The sequence below is a fragment of the Chionomys nivalis genome, chromosome 1, assembly GCF_950005125.1.
Source record: "Chionomys nivalis chromosome 1, mChiNiv1.1, whole genome shotgun sequence".
Taxonomy (NCBI): domain Eukaryota; kingdom Metazoa; phylum Chordata; class Mammalia; order Rodentia; family Cricetidae; genus Chionomys; species Chionomys nivalis.
In genome coordinates, this window is record NC_080086.1 from 110,592,210 (window position 1) to 110,607,384 (window position 15,175).

At 39.1% G+C, this 15,175-nt stretch overlaps 1 protein-coding gene and 1 pseudogene across 1 annotated transcript in view; one reads left to right on the plus strand and one right to left on the minus strand.

Annotated features, from left to right (window-relative positions):
* Positions 1-4,435, plus strand: part of LOC130874262 (zinc finger protein ZFP2-like) — a 42,241-nt gene extending 37,806 nt beyond the window's left edge. The window contains exon 7 of the mRNA XM_057769307.1: positions 1,021-4,435. The gene's annotated coding sequence lies outside the window, so the exon portion shown is untranslated. The remainder of the gene's footprint in view (positions 1-1,020) is intronic.
* Positions 4,436-11,553: 7,118 nt separating this feature from the next.
* On the minus strand, positions 11,554-12,137 carry LOC130882014 (40S ribosomal protein S7-like; annotated as a pseudogene).
* Positions 12,138-15,175: the final 3,038 nt, after the last annotated feature.

Genomic DNA, 15,175 nt, shown 5'->3' on the forward strand with positions numbered 1-15,175 from the left:
TTGTATTCAGATACTGCTCCAGTTCCTTGCATGCCTGCTTCTCTTCATGATAATCACTGACTGACCCTCTGAAATTATAAGCAAGCCTTGACTGAATGCTGTCCTTTATACTACTTAGTTTGTCATGATGGTTTTTCACAGCATTAGAAAGTAACGGAGACAATGGGTCTTCCTATATATTACATCAGGTTATGAAGATAGCATCCCACAGGTGGTCTTCAGTTAGACATATGTACATAATCACTTAGAGGTGTGTCTTACAGTTTTTAGTGCTGTGAAGAGACACCATGATCATGGCCACTCTTAAAAAGGAAAATATTTAATTGTGTTGGCTCCCTTTCAGTTCAGAGTGTTAGTCCAGCATCATCATGGCTGGAAGCAAGGCAGCATGCAGGCAGACATGGTGCTGGAGAAGGAGCTGTGAATTCTCACATCTTGACTCACAGGCAATAGGAATTGGTCTGAGACACTAAATGTGGCATGAGTATATATGAGACCTCAAAGCCCACCTCCACAATGACACATTTCCTCCAGCAAGGCCAGACCCTCTCTAACAAAGCCACACCTCTTAATAGGAACACTTCCTTTGGATGCATTTTTTTCAAACCATTATAAGGTTTCTTAAGAAACATCTATGGTAGAAGATTCTGTATCATGTCAGTCTGCCTGTTAAGACTAACCATTCTAATATGTGCACTGTCTTAAAAGCCAAGGACCCTTGAGGATGTGGTTATAAATTTCACCATAGGACAGTGGGCTTTCCTGGAGTCTAGTTAAAAGAAGTTCTACAGAGATGTGGTTGAGGAAACATTTGATCTCCATAGGTAAAATCCGAGTATCCTTCCATTGCTTATTCAGTCAGAGAACAGCTGTGTCCTGCTTATATTTGTAGTGGTGTGATTTGAATTCTTAAAGGGAATATATAGTGAATTTAGTGATCATACCTATGTCATAAGACCTAGCTTGTAAAAGTTCTTTTAATGTTGAATATGTCATAATGATTTTTTTGTTTACTTCCAGAGAAATCAGAAGAGTATCTTAAAGAAGGCTACAAAGATCTCGGCAGAAATATGGAGTAATTTATATTCAATAGAAATCAATTCATATCAAACGTTTTGGAATCATGGGACAACTGAGAGCTTCCAAATGATCCAAGTACACCTAAGGAAAAAAAATGAGTCTACATAGATTTATGTAACAGAGCACTGAATTGTGTCATTTGATCTCATCTATACAATCTATAAGTATCGCCAATATGGGATGCAACATAAATTTCTGTAAGAGCTGTTCTGGTGCTTTGTTGCACAAAACCTGCCTTTTATGTCCTAAAGTAGTTACTGTCTTTCTATATGTTATTTTGAGGTTTTGAATGTAAGTGCTGTATTTTCTTTGCTTTCTTTTCCTGTAACAACAAAAAAAAAATTCTAGGTTGGAGTTCATTTTTGTTTACACTCCCTTGTCACAGTTCTATCCCAAAATGAAGCCAGAGCAGTATCTCACACCTTACAGGAATCTGGAGGCAGGAACTGAAGCAGAGGTATAGAGAAATGCTGTTTACTGGTGTGCCCCATCCCTTATCCAGCTACCTCCCCTTTTCAACAATGGCCCACTTCTTTATGGGGACACTACCCATAGAGGGCTGGGACAGTCTGCATCAAGCAGTAATTAAGAAAATTTTTTCAATAGCTTGCCTAAATATCAACCTGGTAGAGCCATATTCTCCATTAATGCCCTTTCTTTTCACATAGACGTCCTTGCTATGTCAAGTTGAGAAAAACCATGTCAAGTTGAGAAAAACCAGCACAGTTATTGCTTGTCACTGTGACACACAAATCCATGACTATTAATGTGTAACCTTACATGTTTGTTTGTCCCTAAATCCGCTTAAGATCACAATACAGCCAGATAGTGGTAATGCACACATTTAAGCCCAGAATTTGGGAGGCAGAGTCAGGCAAATCTTTGAGTTCAAGGACAGCCAGGGCTACAAAACCAAAATCCAAATAAATTAAGTAAATAGGTTAGAAAAATATAGAAAGCATAATCTAATATTAGAAATCTCCCAGTGTTCAAAAATTTCATGCAGTTTAAATGCTCAGTCTCCTTTACAATTCAGTATCTCTTAAAAGACCAATAGGTCTCTATTTTCAGTTCCTGAAAAATCTTAAGTTTTTAAGTACTTCTCCTTTTTAAATAGGAAGAAGCACAAACCAGTGCTGGCTTTTGTACAAGACTTTTTCTTTTGGACCACCAACCAGCTCCTAAATCATGACATGAAGACTACTTATTAATGTTGAAAGCTTTACCTTAACTTACGTTCATTCCTAGCTAGCTTTTATAACTTAAATTAACCTGTGTCTTTTCATCTACATTTTGTCTTCAAGCTTTTTACCTTTTCTTTCTGTATGTCCTATTCCATCTTACTGACTAGTAACTACCTGGTTGAGTGGCCCCAGGCATCTGCCTTTCTTTCTCCCTCATTCTTTCCTTTCTTCTTCTCTTCTTCTTCCTTGGTATTCTCTCTCCCCACCAGCCCTGCCTATACTGCTCATGCCTAGCTATTGGGCATTCAGCTTTTTATTAGACCAATCAGGTGCCACGGTGAACAACAACCCATCTTTTCCTAATTAAACAAATGTAATATAAACAAATGTAACACATCCTTACATCATTAACAAAGGTAGTAGAAACAAAGGAATTACACATTTACACAGTTAAAGTAATATTCAGCAGCACAAGCAAATGTAACACATCTTTGCATAGTTAAATATTTTGCAACAGACTTTGACTCAGATCAAAGCAAAACCCTACCTCTACACTGTAAATCATGACCTCTAGTCCCATATCTGGAATACACTTTCAATGTTCTGATTTCCTATGTCTCTTGCATGATCCACCCTTTTGGTTCTGCCATGCACAGAACACATAACTTGTCTGATAGTCCCAAATTCACTCTACTCCGCAGTTGCTTCAGTCCTTGGAAATGGAAATCTTTCCATGGTACTATCCTCTCTAGTATGCCATAGGCTCAACACATTGCTCCTTCAACAATGGCCTAGCGTCTCTTCAACCATTCTACCATATTGTGCCAGGTCACAACTTCTCCAAAACCACTTCTATCCGGATATTTCCAATTCAACCAAACCTACACCTTCAGTACTGGCCTCCCCTGGCCTTTGATGGTGTTAGTCTCAGTTTCTTTCCAAGACTCCTGCAAACCAGCAGCTTTTATGATGCCAACAGCACTATTGGTGAGGGAAAAAAAAAGCTTACAAATTGTATTCTACAGCCAACTTGAGATATAAGCTTGGAATGCTCTGGATCACTTGTCTATGCATTAACTGAAATCCCTTAATATTTCTCTTAAATGATGCTGTTTCCTTGTTAATCCCAGATCATTCTTTAAGACCAGAAGACAAGAAAGCACAGAATCTTAATGTAAAATATCACAGAAACTGCCTCAGTAGAGTTTTGATGTTGCCTCCATCATTCCTGGAAATATATAAGCCAGACTTCCATTTTTCTTTATTCCCAGCATTCCTATACTCAGGATTCCAGGAAAAGATCATTATCCTCTGAGCATTTAATGAATTTTTTAGTTTAATGTTCCAGGCATTCTCCCAGTCCTCATTAAAACTACAGTCAGCTCTGATAGCAGTACCCTATGAACCTGGTAGCCAAATTCTATTGTAGCGTCTACTCTGTTCCTGTGATAAACACCATGACCAAAGTCATATTTTGGATCAGTGAAGCTTATTTTGCCTTACCCTTCCATGTTACAGATAGTCCATGGTCACTCCTTTTATGTTCATTAATTATTTTATGTGTATGTGTGCTTGTGTGTACCACCTTTGCAAAAAGCATGTGTGGAGACCAGAAGAGGGCAGCAGATCATATCAAGAGTAACAGGAACTTGTGAGGCCTCCACAGGAATGTTGGCCATCAAACTCTGGCCTGTGATTTCTCTCCTGTGGCTGACCAAAAGGGAGACTCCTACAAGCTTCATGATTTTTACATGATTTCTCCATAGAAGAAGTTTCAAGTACCTGAAATGATTCAGAATGACTGATACCTTTCCAAAGTTTCTGATGTATAAAAGTCTTTAGCACAGCTTCTATATATTCAGATTGTTTCCCCAAAGTTTGTCTTTGAGGTACACCTGTATGAATGAATGAACAATGACATTTCTTACATGCAGTCAGCTTTCATACACTCCTATTGAGGGAGGCATGTCTTCATTTACCATATTCTTTGCAATTGTTTCTCCAGTTTCATCACACTGACGTTCACATTTGTATCTACAGTCTTTCTAAACTACTTGAGTTCTGCAAAAGTTGAAAAGAGCATTACTGTAAACAAAGGATATGTTGGAGGCTGGCTTGTGTCAACCACTGCAACTATACTATCTCAGGAACAACGGAAGAATGCCACCAGTGTTAGGGACAACATAAACTACAATAAAGAACCTGGCATGTGTAATGGAGTAGAGTGTTGACTTCTATAAGAATTATGAAGGAGTTGTAACATTGGCTCAGGGGTTAAGAACAATTCTTGCTCTTCCAGCAGGCCAGAGTTTGGTTAGTTAGCATATGTAAGTTGTCCCAAGGACTCACATACATTCATTTCCAAGTATCTTGTTATAGATTAACAACGTGTAAACAAGTAAGGTATTTTTCTCAGTCAGTTATTTTACTGGCAGGCTCCATTTTGTGGTTAAAAAGAAAGGATCAATTATTTCATTATTTATCTCAAAAAATAATGTCATGAAAAAAATCTTAAGAGTCACAAATCTCAACTTTTATATATGAAAAAGAATCAGTGAGTTCTATTTTAAACACTCAAGGTATCATCATCAATAAGTTTTTTTAAATTAAATCATATCAGGAAGCTGAAGGCAGAAATGAGTATAAGGATTTGATCATCCTTATGACTAACCCATCCTAGCAAGGAAGGCATATCAGCTAATAATTGGACTGTTTTATTCTTGTTCCCTGGTCTTAGCAAGTCCCTTACTCAACTATGTGCCTTTCTAAAACTTTAGATTGTTTCCTTGGATTTTTTCCCCTAAAGACTATTAACAAATATCTTAACCTAATCTTAAGTGGGAATAATGGCTATGTAAAGAAGGGATTAAATGGAACCAAACCCCTAGAGCATGTTGTCTTAGAAAAAAAATGAAATCTTATTTTCCAGAGCCCAAGGATAATAAGTTAGCAGTTTTGTTATTGTTTCTTGAATTTCTTTCATTATTTTCTGTTTGGGTTATTTATTTATTTCTTTGTGTTGGTTTTAGAGACATGGTTTTATTGAGTAATCTTGGCTGCCAAGGAACTAACTCTCTAGAATAGGCTAGTCTCCAACTCAGTGATCTTGCTGCTTCTGCCTCAGGGTTGCTTGGATTAAAATACACATGCCACTATGCTAGGCTTATGGTAGACGTGTAGCCCTGAATAGCTTTGAATTCTCAAAAGACCACTGTCCGCCAACATGCTGGCATTAAGGGTTTGCACCAGAACTTCCCTAATATGTTTTGATAATTAATGCAAATGGGCAGAGTGAGAACAGTTCCCCCATTCAGAGACCTTAATACTAAAAGGAATTAACTGACCAGTGAGTATGGTAGATAGTTCTACGGGTGTAATCACACTTTCCTTTGGGCTGCCAGCTCACAAATAATGACACAGAGATTCCTTATTATTTATGTAAGTTTGGCCTATACCTTGGGCTTGTTTCTAACCAGCTCTTATGACTTAAATTAACCAATTTTCATTTATTTATGTTCTACCACATGGCATTACCTCTTTTCCATCTTAAACCTCCTGCTTCATTTCTGGGTTTCCTTGGCATCTAGTATATGCCTAGATTCCTTCTTCTCTTCTGTTCTCTTCCCAGATATACCACCTATGCCTTCCACCTAGTTATTGAACTTTTAGCCTTTTATTACATCAGACATTGTCAAACAGTGTAAACATATCCCAAAACATTTCTCCTTTTTTGTCTTAATAAAAAAAAGATTTTAACTCTAACATAGTAAAATAATATACTATAAGGGCAATTATTAGCTAAGAATTACATTCATAATTTCTAGTCCATTTAAATTTGGCATATTCAGAGAAAATTCTCTATTATCTATCCTATCTTGATAAATCTAAAGTTTCATACCTAAACCATTTTCTATCATAACTTGTATTATTATCCTAAAAATATCTTTGTAGACCTCAAAAATTTTCTTAGATAAACAATTTATAAGCTTTTAAGTTTTTCAACCTTACAAACTTTTCATCTTTTATGTAATTTTTTTCTGAATTTGGTAACAAGGAAAACTATAACTATCTAGTCTTAGAACCAAGAAGGTTATAATATTACCTGAATAAATAGAAGGTCATTGCAAGCTATTTATAAAACCATAGAAATGACAGAGGCAGCTGGCTGCCTCAAGAGTTAACCAAGGTTCCTCTGCAAAGGTGAGGCATCCATCTTTGGCCCATAGGCCCAGAATATCTGACAGACTTTTCTGTAAAGCAGGAATTTTGAAGGACTCCCCTACCTTGTCTTGGCAAAGTTTGGCAGTCATTTTCTTTTGTGTCCTGCTTGTCAAAATTGGACAGCATACTGCCAGTAGTTGAGACAAGGGAAGTTTTTTTGCCCAGTGGCTAATTTTGCCACAATGAAAGCAAACTCCATATGTAGGTTCTTCAATGCCCATCATCCTTTTTTGAAGTAAATTAGTGGTGCCAGAAGCAGATATATCTCACTGTCATAAAAATCCTTAGATTTTAAAACATCTTAAATGCCATAGTCTGTACATCTTTGAAGTGTTTGAAGACCTATCTATGTAAAATATATCTGTTTGACCTTGAAAACATCCCTAACATCACTACAAGTTTCATTGTTATAGATGACTATAAACCTGCTTTTCTTAATTATCTTAAATAGTTTATAATAATAGCTTTCAAGGGCTAGAAATGTACATTTCATTGTTAAATGACCTACATATAGAAACATAAACACAGTATAACAAAATAACCTTAAATTTGTATCAATATACAAAATCCACACCAATGTAAAATATTTAAGACTAGAGGCTGTTTTTTTTAGTTTAAAACTTGATTTAGTTGATTTTGTAACATATCCTTTTATTCTATCACTTTACTATTTCCCCTTTTTATTTTTAGAAAGAGATTCCTGACCTACATTGTAGTTCCCTGGTGAGTTGCAAGGCCTGCTCTCCCAAGGGCTGCAGCTGTTGGGGACAGGGACAACTCTCCTGCTTTTGGGACTTCATACCCAGCTCTCCCACCTGCCCCAGGCATTGACTTCCAGAGAGTAAGTGAGAGGAGAAAGGGAGAAAAGAAGGTCATCTCTCTCCACCCCATGCTGCCATGTGTAATATGAGGGGTGGGGCTAGGTCTCCCATGCTCTTGTCCTCAGGGTTGGCTCAGCTGTGCTCTCATCAACAGGGTCATCTCTACTGTGCTGTCCAGACAAAGTGCAGGGCAAGCTTTCCTATGTACTGCTACTGGTAAAGGGGGTCAACTCCCCCACCGTCTCAGCCTTCTTCCTTCCTTTCTCTTCAGATATGCCTCTGTCCATAGGACCTGAACAACTCTCTGCCTGCCTGCCTATCTGTCTGTCTGTCTGTCTCTCCCCAAAAGGCACTATACTGTACCTGTGCTCACTCTAATAGTGCCCATCTGGCTGGTGCTGAAAGTTATTGGGTAGACCCATGTTTTCTCTGTAGCCGAGAGTGGGCAGTCCCAGGCTTGTGTGTGGGTCTCCCTTTCTCACTCAGGGCACCGTGATGGTCAACTGGGCCAAGCTTCCTCACCACAAGGAGATCATTGTAGTGCCCAAATGCCTTCATACCAGGTCTGGGTGAGGCAACCAAACAGGAGTAAAAGGGTCCCAAGAACAATAAAAAATCAGAGATACTCTTACAGTTAGGAGGTCCACAAAAACGAACAAGTTAAACAACCACCGATGGTTGCCATAATGCAGTTTCATGCAGGCTCCATTATTACTGCTACAGTCTCTGTGACCCCTATGAACCTGTGCAGTTGATTCTGTGTGCCTGTTCCACTGGACTCCTACAATTCTTTCCCCCCTATTCTGTAGGGTTTCTCAAGATTGGCCTTAAGTTTAGCTGGGGGTCTCTGCATCTGCTCCCGTCAGCTGCTGGAAGAAGCACCTCTGGTGGCAGTTGGGCTAGCCATCAGTCTATGAATATAATAGAATATTGTTAGGAATAATTTCATTGACTTTTTCTTGCTTCCTTCTTTTTTCTTTCTTTCCTTTTTTATCAGTTATGTTTGATTCTACTTTACATCTCTGAGCCATCCAGCTTCTGGTTCCTGGCCATCCAGACAGTATACGACAAGGGCTTGCTCCCATAGCTTGGACCTCAAGTTACAATAGTCATTAGTTGGCCACTCCCACAAGCTCTGAACCATTGTTGATCCAGAACATCTAAAACGTAGGATAGTTTTGGGTTGAAGGTTTTGTGATTGAGTTGGCACCCCAGTCCCATGACTGGAATGCTTGCCTTGTTAAAGAAGATGGCTAGTTAAGGCTCCATATCCTCCATTTTTAGGAGTCCTTGCTTTGGTCAACATCAGAGGTTTCAAAAGTTGCCACTCCACTAGGTTTCCACATCCTTCCCTAAGTGCCCCCCTCTTTCAATCATCTCTTCCTCTATTCTCCATATACCTTCCAACCTGATCCCTACTTTTACCATCCATACCTGTCCCCAGTCTACCACAAAATCTTTTCCATTTTTCCTTCTCAGACACATCTATGAATCCTCACCAGATCTCTCCTTGTTACTTAGCCTCTCTAGGTTTGTGGATTTGTGTATAGCAGCATGATTGTTCTTTACTTAACAGCTTGTGGTGGTTTGAAGGAAAATGACATCCAAAGTGAGTGACACTATTAGGAGATAAGGCCTTGTTGGGGTAGGCATGGTCCTATTGGAGCAAGTGTGTCACTGCAGGCGTGGGCTTTGAGGTTTATTGTTCTCAATCTTCACTCACTATGATAGGCAGTAGACTTCCTGTTGCTTGCAAGATGTAGGACACTTGACTATTTCTCCAGCACCATGCCTGCCTAAAAGTTCCCATGTTCCCTACCATGATGGACTCACCCTCTGAACTGTAAGCAAGCCACCATAATTAAATGTTTCCTGTATAAGAGTTGCTGTGGTTATAGTATCTCTTCATAGCAATAAAAATCAAAAGTAAGATACAGCTAATATCCATTTACATGTGAGTCCATATCAGGCTAGTCTTTCTGAGTCTAGGTTGTCTCATTCAGGATTCTCGTTCTTTTGCCTGAAAATTCCATGCTCTAATTTTCTCTAAAAACTCAGGAATACTCCAATGTGTGAATATACCACACTTTTTCTTTTTTCTTTTTTTTATTCATTTTTATTGAGGTCTACATTTTTTTCTGCTCCCCTCCCTGCCTCTCCCCTCCCCTTCCACCCTCACCCAGGGTCCCCATGCTCCCTATTTACTCAGGAGAGCTTGTCTTTTTCTATTTCCCTTGTACATTAGATCCATGTTTGTCTCTCTTAGAGTCCTCATTGTCATCTAAGTTCTATGGGATTGTGGCTTGTAGGCTGGTTTTATTTGCTTTATGTTTAAAAACCACCTATGAGTGAGTACATGTGATAATTGTCTTTCTGTGTCTGGGTTACCTCACTCAAAATGATGTTTTCTAGCTCCATCCCTTTTCCTGCAGATTTCAAGATGTTATTTTTTTTCTACTGTGTAGTACTCCATTGTGTAAATGTACCACATTTTCCTTATCCATTCTTCAGTCAAGGGACATTTGGGTTGTTTCCAGATTCTGGCTATGACAAACAATGCTGTTATGAACATAGTTGAGCACATGTCCTTGTGGCACGATTGAGCATCCTTTGGCTATATACGCAAAAGTGGTATTGCTGGATCCTTGAGGAAGGTTGTTTCCTAATTTTCTGAGAAATCGTCACACTGATATCCAAAGGGGTTGTACCAGCTTGCACTCCCACCAGCAATGCACGAGTATTCCCTTTACTTCACAACCTCTCTAGCATAAGATGTCATCAGTGTTTTTGGTCTTGGCTATTCTTAGAGGCATAAGATGGAATCTCAGAGTTGTTCTGATTTGCATTTCTATCATGACTAAGGATGCTGAGCATTTTCTTAAGTGTCTTTCAGCCATTTTAGATTCCTCTGCCATTTTTTATTAGATTATTTGTTCTTTTGATGTCCAATTTCTTGAGTTCTTTGTATATTTTGGAGATCAGATTTCTGTCTGATGTGGGGTTGGTGAAGATCTTTTCCCATTCTGTAGGCTGTCATTTTGTCTTGTTGACCATGTCCTTTGCTTTACAGAAGCTTTTCAGTTTTAGGAGGCTCCGTTTATTAATTGTTGTTCTCAGTGTCTGTGCTGCTGGGGTTATATTTAGGAAGTGGTCTCCTGTACCAATGTGTTCAAGCGTACTTCCCACTTTCTCTTCTATGAGGTTCAGTGTGGTTGGCTTTATGTTGAAGTCTTTGATCCATTTAGACCTGAGTTTTGTGCATGGTGATAGATATGGGTCTATTTTCATTCTTCTACATGTTGATATCCAGTTATGCCAGCACCATTTGTTAAATATGCTTTCTTTTTTCCATTTGATATATTTTACTTCTTTGTCAAAAATCAGGTGTTTGAAAGTGTGAAATATATTTCTTTCTTTCTTTTTTTTTTTTTTAAGACAGGGTTTCTCCGTGTTGTTTTGGAGCCAGTCCTGGAACTAGCTCTTGTTGATCAGGTTAGCCTTGCACTCAAAGAGATCCACCTGCCTCTGCCTCCTGCTGGGATTAAAGGTGTGCACAACCACAGCCCAGCTTTACCACATTTTCTTTATACATTCTTTGGTTGAAGGACATCTAGGCTATTTCTAGATGTTATGAATAAAGTCACTATGCACAAAGTAGAGCAAGTGTCCTTGTGATAGGATGGCGCATCCTGTAGGTTTATGCCCCAGGGTGGTATAGTTGAGTCTTGAGGTAGATTGATTCCCAATTTTGTGAGGAACTGCTATATTAATTTTCATAGTGGTTGTACTAGTTTCCATTCTCATGAGCAATGGAGGAGGGTTCCCTTGCTCTAGATCCTCATCAGCATGAGCTGAACTTGTGGTCTAGGATCCTGAACATTTTTAAAAAGTGTTTCTTAGCCACTGGATACAAGATGAAGTCAAAAAGTAAGTAGCCCTCCTACATACAAATGACTAATGGACTGAGAGAGAAATCAGGGAAGCAACACAATTTACAACAGATGTAAACAATATAAACTATCTTGGAGTAACACTAACCAAGCAATGAAGGACTCGTACAACAAAACTTCAAGTGTTTGAAGAAAGATACAGAAGATGGAAAAATCTCTCATGCTTGTGGATTGGTAGAATTAACATAGAAAAAATAGTCATCCTACCAAAGCCCATTTACAGATTCACTGAAATTTCCATCAAAATTACAACACATTTTTTTTCACTATGAATGACAATTTATTCAGTCATTTTCTTTACAACTGAAACTCTGGGAATTCAAAATTAACATCCTTGCTGTTAGCTTCTTATACTCACTGGAAAAAGTTTTCACTTTGTGCTCCACGTTGTTCTGCTGTGCTTTATCTAAATGAACCTTTATGAGTCGGCTGTCGTCCAGTTTCACAAGAAACCTCTTGCCCACAATCTCACTCTGGAAGACCAAGTCCTCAAGGATGGCATTATGCCCTGCGGTGAACGTGCGGCTTCTGGGGGTGCTTCTGCTTATTTTTCGTATGGCTTTTCCAAGTTGTCTTGGGCAGAATCCTTTTCTGAGCAATGAAGACTACATGCTTCCTGCTAAATTTTTCTCCAATTCACAAACCAGCCAAACTTGGATTTTTTGGAAGAATTTCAGTTGAGGAATTGGTACAAAAATTGTAATGGCTTTCCGGCCACCACTAACTTCAATTTCCTTGGCTGCGGTGATGTTGAGTTCCCGCAGCTGTGCTTTAAGATCAGAGTTCATCTCCAGCTCAAGCAGCGCCTGAAAGATGCCGGACTCGAACTCGTCCAGCTTCTCGCCATTGGGTTTGACTATCTTGGTGCTCGAGCTGAACATGGCTTGCCCTTACAGAGTGCTGGCTTGGAAAGAGGCCCAGCTCTTGTGAGAACTAAAACACAATTTTGTATAGACCTTGAAAGAACTATAGTCAATTTCATGGGGGAAAAAATTCAAGATAACTGAAGCAACCCTGAGCAATAAAAGAACTACCAGAGTTATCACCATTTCTGATTTCCATCTGTAATAATGATAAAACCTGCAAGGTATGTGCATAAAAACTGGCACTTTAACCAATGGACCCAGATGTAAATCCACACATATATAGACACATATATGGACTTTTTGATACAGAAGCCTGAAATACACACTGGAGAAAAGAACAACACCCTCAACAAATGGTGCTGACCTAACCCAATGTCAGCATGTAGAAGAATGCAAATAGGTTCATATCTATCACCCTGCACAAAACTCAAGTGCAAGTGGATCAAAGACCTCAACACAAAACCAGATACACTGAACATGATAGAAGAGAAAGTAAGGAATTGCTTTGAACACATTGACACAGTAGAACACTTGTAGTAGGCACTAAGGTCAACAACAGTTACTAAATGGGACCTCATGAATGGAAAAGTGTCTTTAAGCAAAGGACACTGTCAATAGCATAATACAGTAGCCTAAAGAATGGAAAAGATTTTCACCAACTCTACATCTGGTGAAGGGCTACTATCCAAAATATACAATATATATATAGCTCAATAAAAACAAATTTTTAGGGCTGGAGAGATGACTCAGAGGTTAAGAGCACTGCTTGCTCTTCCAAAGGTCCTGAGTTTAATTCCCAGCAACCACATGGTGGCTCACAACCATCTGTAATGAGATCTGGTGCCCTCTTGAGGAAGAGATCTGGTCAGTCATCCTCATCAACTTAGACCATGAAACCCATTATGGACAAGTTCAACAGAACCGCAGTATATGGGCTGCCCATGCATGCCTCAGCATTGCTGGGGCATAAATTTCAAATTTCAGTCTGTGCTACATAATAAGACCACATCTCTGGTGGCCTTATTATTAAAAAAACAATTTTTTAAAAATGGGGTACAGATCTAAATAGAGAATTACCAATAAAATAATATAAAAATGTAAACTCAGTGAAGGACTGGGCTTTACTTATTGTTTAAATGGGAATTTGCTAAGAGTTCTATCTATTGGTAGGAGTCATGACTCACAATCTTCACAAATATAGAGTCCTGTCAGGCCACATATGCAGTCAAGGAAATGACGGAAATGCTGTGATCTGAGAGAGCCTGTTTTCCTAAGTGTTTGGGGAGTAGATGGAGAAGAATAATTGACAGAATGGTTATTACTCCATTATGCTACAAAAAAAGACAGGGTCCTTGAGCCATCACCTGTGCACATTGTATCAATCTAGAAAAATGTGATGGCTAATCTTGGTTATCAGCTGGACCATATCAGGAATGAGCTATAATCCAGAAATGGAGGGTACACTTCTGATCCGGATCTTGAGGAAAGAAGACAACATACCTTTGGTTTGTCTCTTGAGGCTGATGGTTGATACACACCTTAAATTCAGACCTTGAGGCTGGAAGAAACACCTTTATTCTGGGCCACACCTTCTGCTGGAAACCTGGCACGGCCATCTCCTATGGGAATTGTGAAAGTCATGAAGGCAGCATAGCTGCTTGACAAAGTTCCAGGAAAGCTGATGCTAACTGATGCCCTTAACTTTTGATTTGAATCTCTGTGTGTTATACTCTTGGGGAGCTATTAACATAATAGTTCACCTATGTCTTTTCTGAGAAAATTGTTTCTGTATCCCCCTGAAAAAGTCCTGAACATACTACCCCCTGTTTTCAGGGTAGTGACCTTAGTTGGCCCTTCTTAAGGGGGGGGGGTCTTCCCTGTGCCTTGGAGATTGTTATCTGCCCCTATGCAAACTAAAGAACAAAATAGAACTATATGAATTCAGAAGAGGCTGGCCAAGGTTCAGCAGGATAGTAGGATTGGCTGCAGACAAGAGCACATAGAACTCTTTTTACAGTATACCTAGAAATTCTTAGAAACACAACCTATAAGGTAGAGGCATATGTGTGTGTGTGTCTTCTAAAAAGAATTCAGCAAGCCGGGCGATGGTGGCGCACGCCTTTAATCCCAGCACTCGGGAGGCAGAGGCAGGCGGATCTCTGAGTTCGAGACCAGCCTGGTCTACAGAGCTAGTTCCAGGACAGGCTCCAAAACCACAGAGAAACCCTGTCTCAAAAATAAAATAAAATAAAATAAAATAAAATAAATAAATAAATAAATAAATAAAATAAAAAGAATTCAGCAATAAGAACTAGAATGACAAGGATAACAAAAGCATTTATAGGTGGTATAAGAATGGTATAGAAGAATATAAGAAGATTAAGTTATTAAGATTTGTCACTCCTAAAAAGCTTGGATTACATCATGTTGCTGTGATGCTACCTAATTTAGAAATGAAACAATTATTTTATTTAACAAATTCTTATAAGGTTATGAATGCAAATATTACAAAGGTTGAATATCAGCTACAATGGTTCCTAAGTCAGGCTTAGGCTAATTTGCAAGTAATAGGATTGACCACCAACAGCTAACAACACTCTGCTCAAAGCCTGAGGAGTTACCTGCACTGATTCAGATAGTATCTCAAACATCTTGAAACCTCAAATTGCTGCCAGCCTGAGAACTGGCTGCTTTATTATGCTTGCCTAAGCTGAAATGTTCTGTAAAATTCTAGGAATAGGGATATGTATTGTTGATAAAATCTACTCTGTCTGTGCCTAACCTGTAACCCTGGGCATGCTAGTAACATATGCCCGAAACAAAATACTGTGATCTGTGTCTCTTGAGAAATCATGAATGACTTTAAAATCGGTATAAATAAGAAAGTTTATGGTTGCTAGTCAGTCTGAGTTACAAAGTTTGGGTGTCTGACTCAGTGCTCCCCTTGCCTGATCCTTCTTCCATCCTCTCTGGGACCTGTTCACTGTTGGTGCTGGCCGCCAGCAGAAGCCTATATAAAGACAAGGGCAGAAGGAATGGGATGTGTCTGTTCT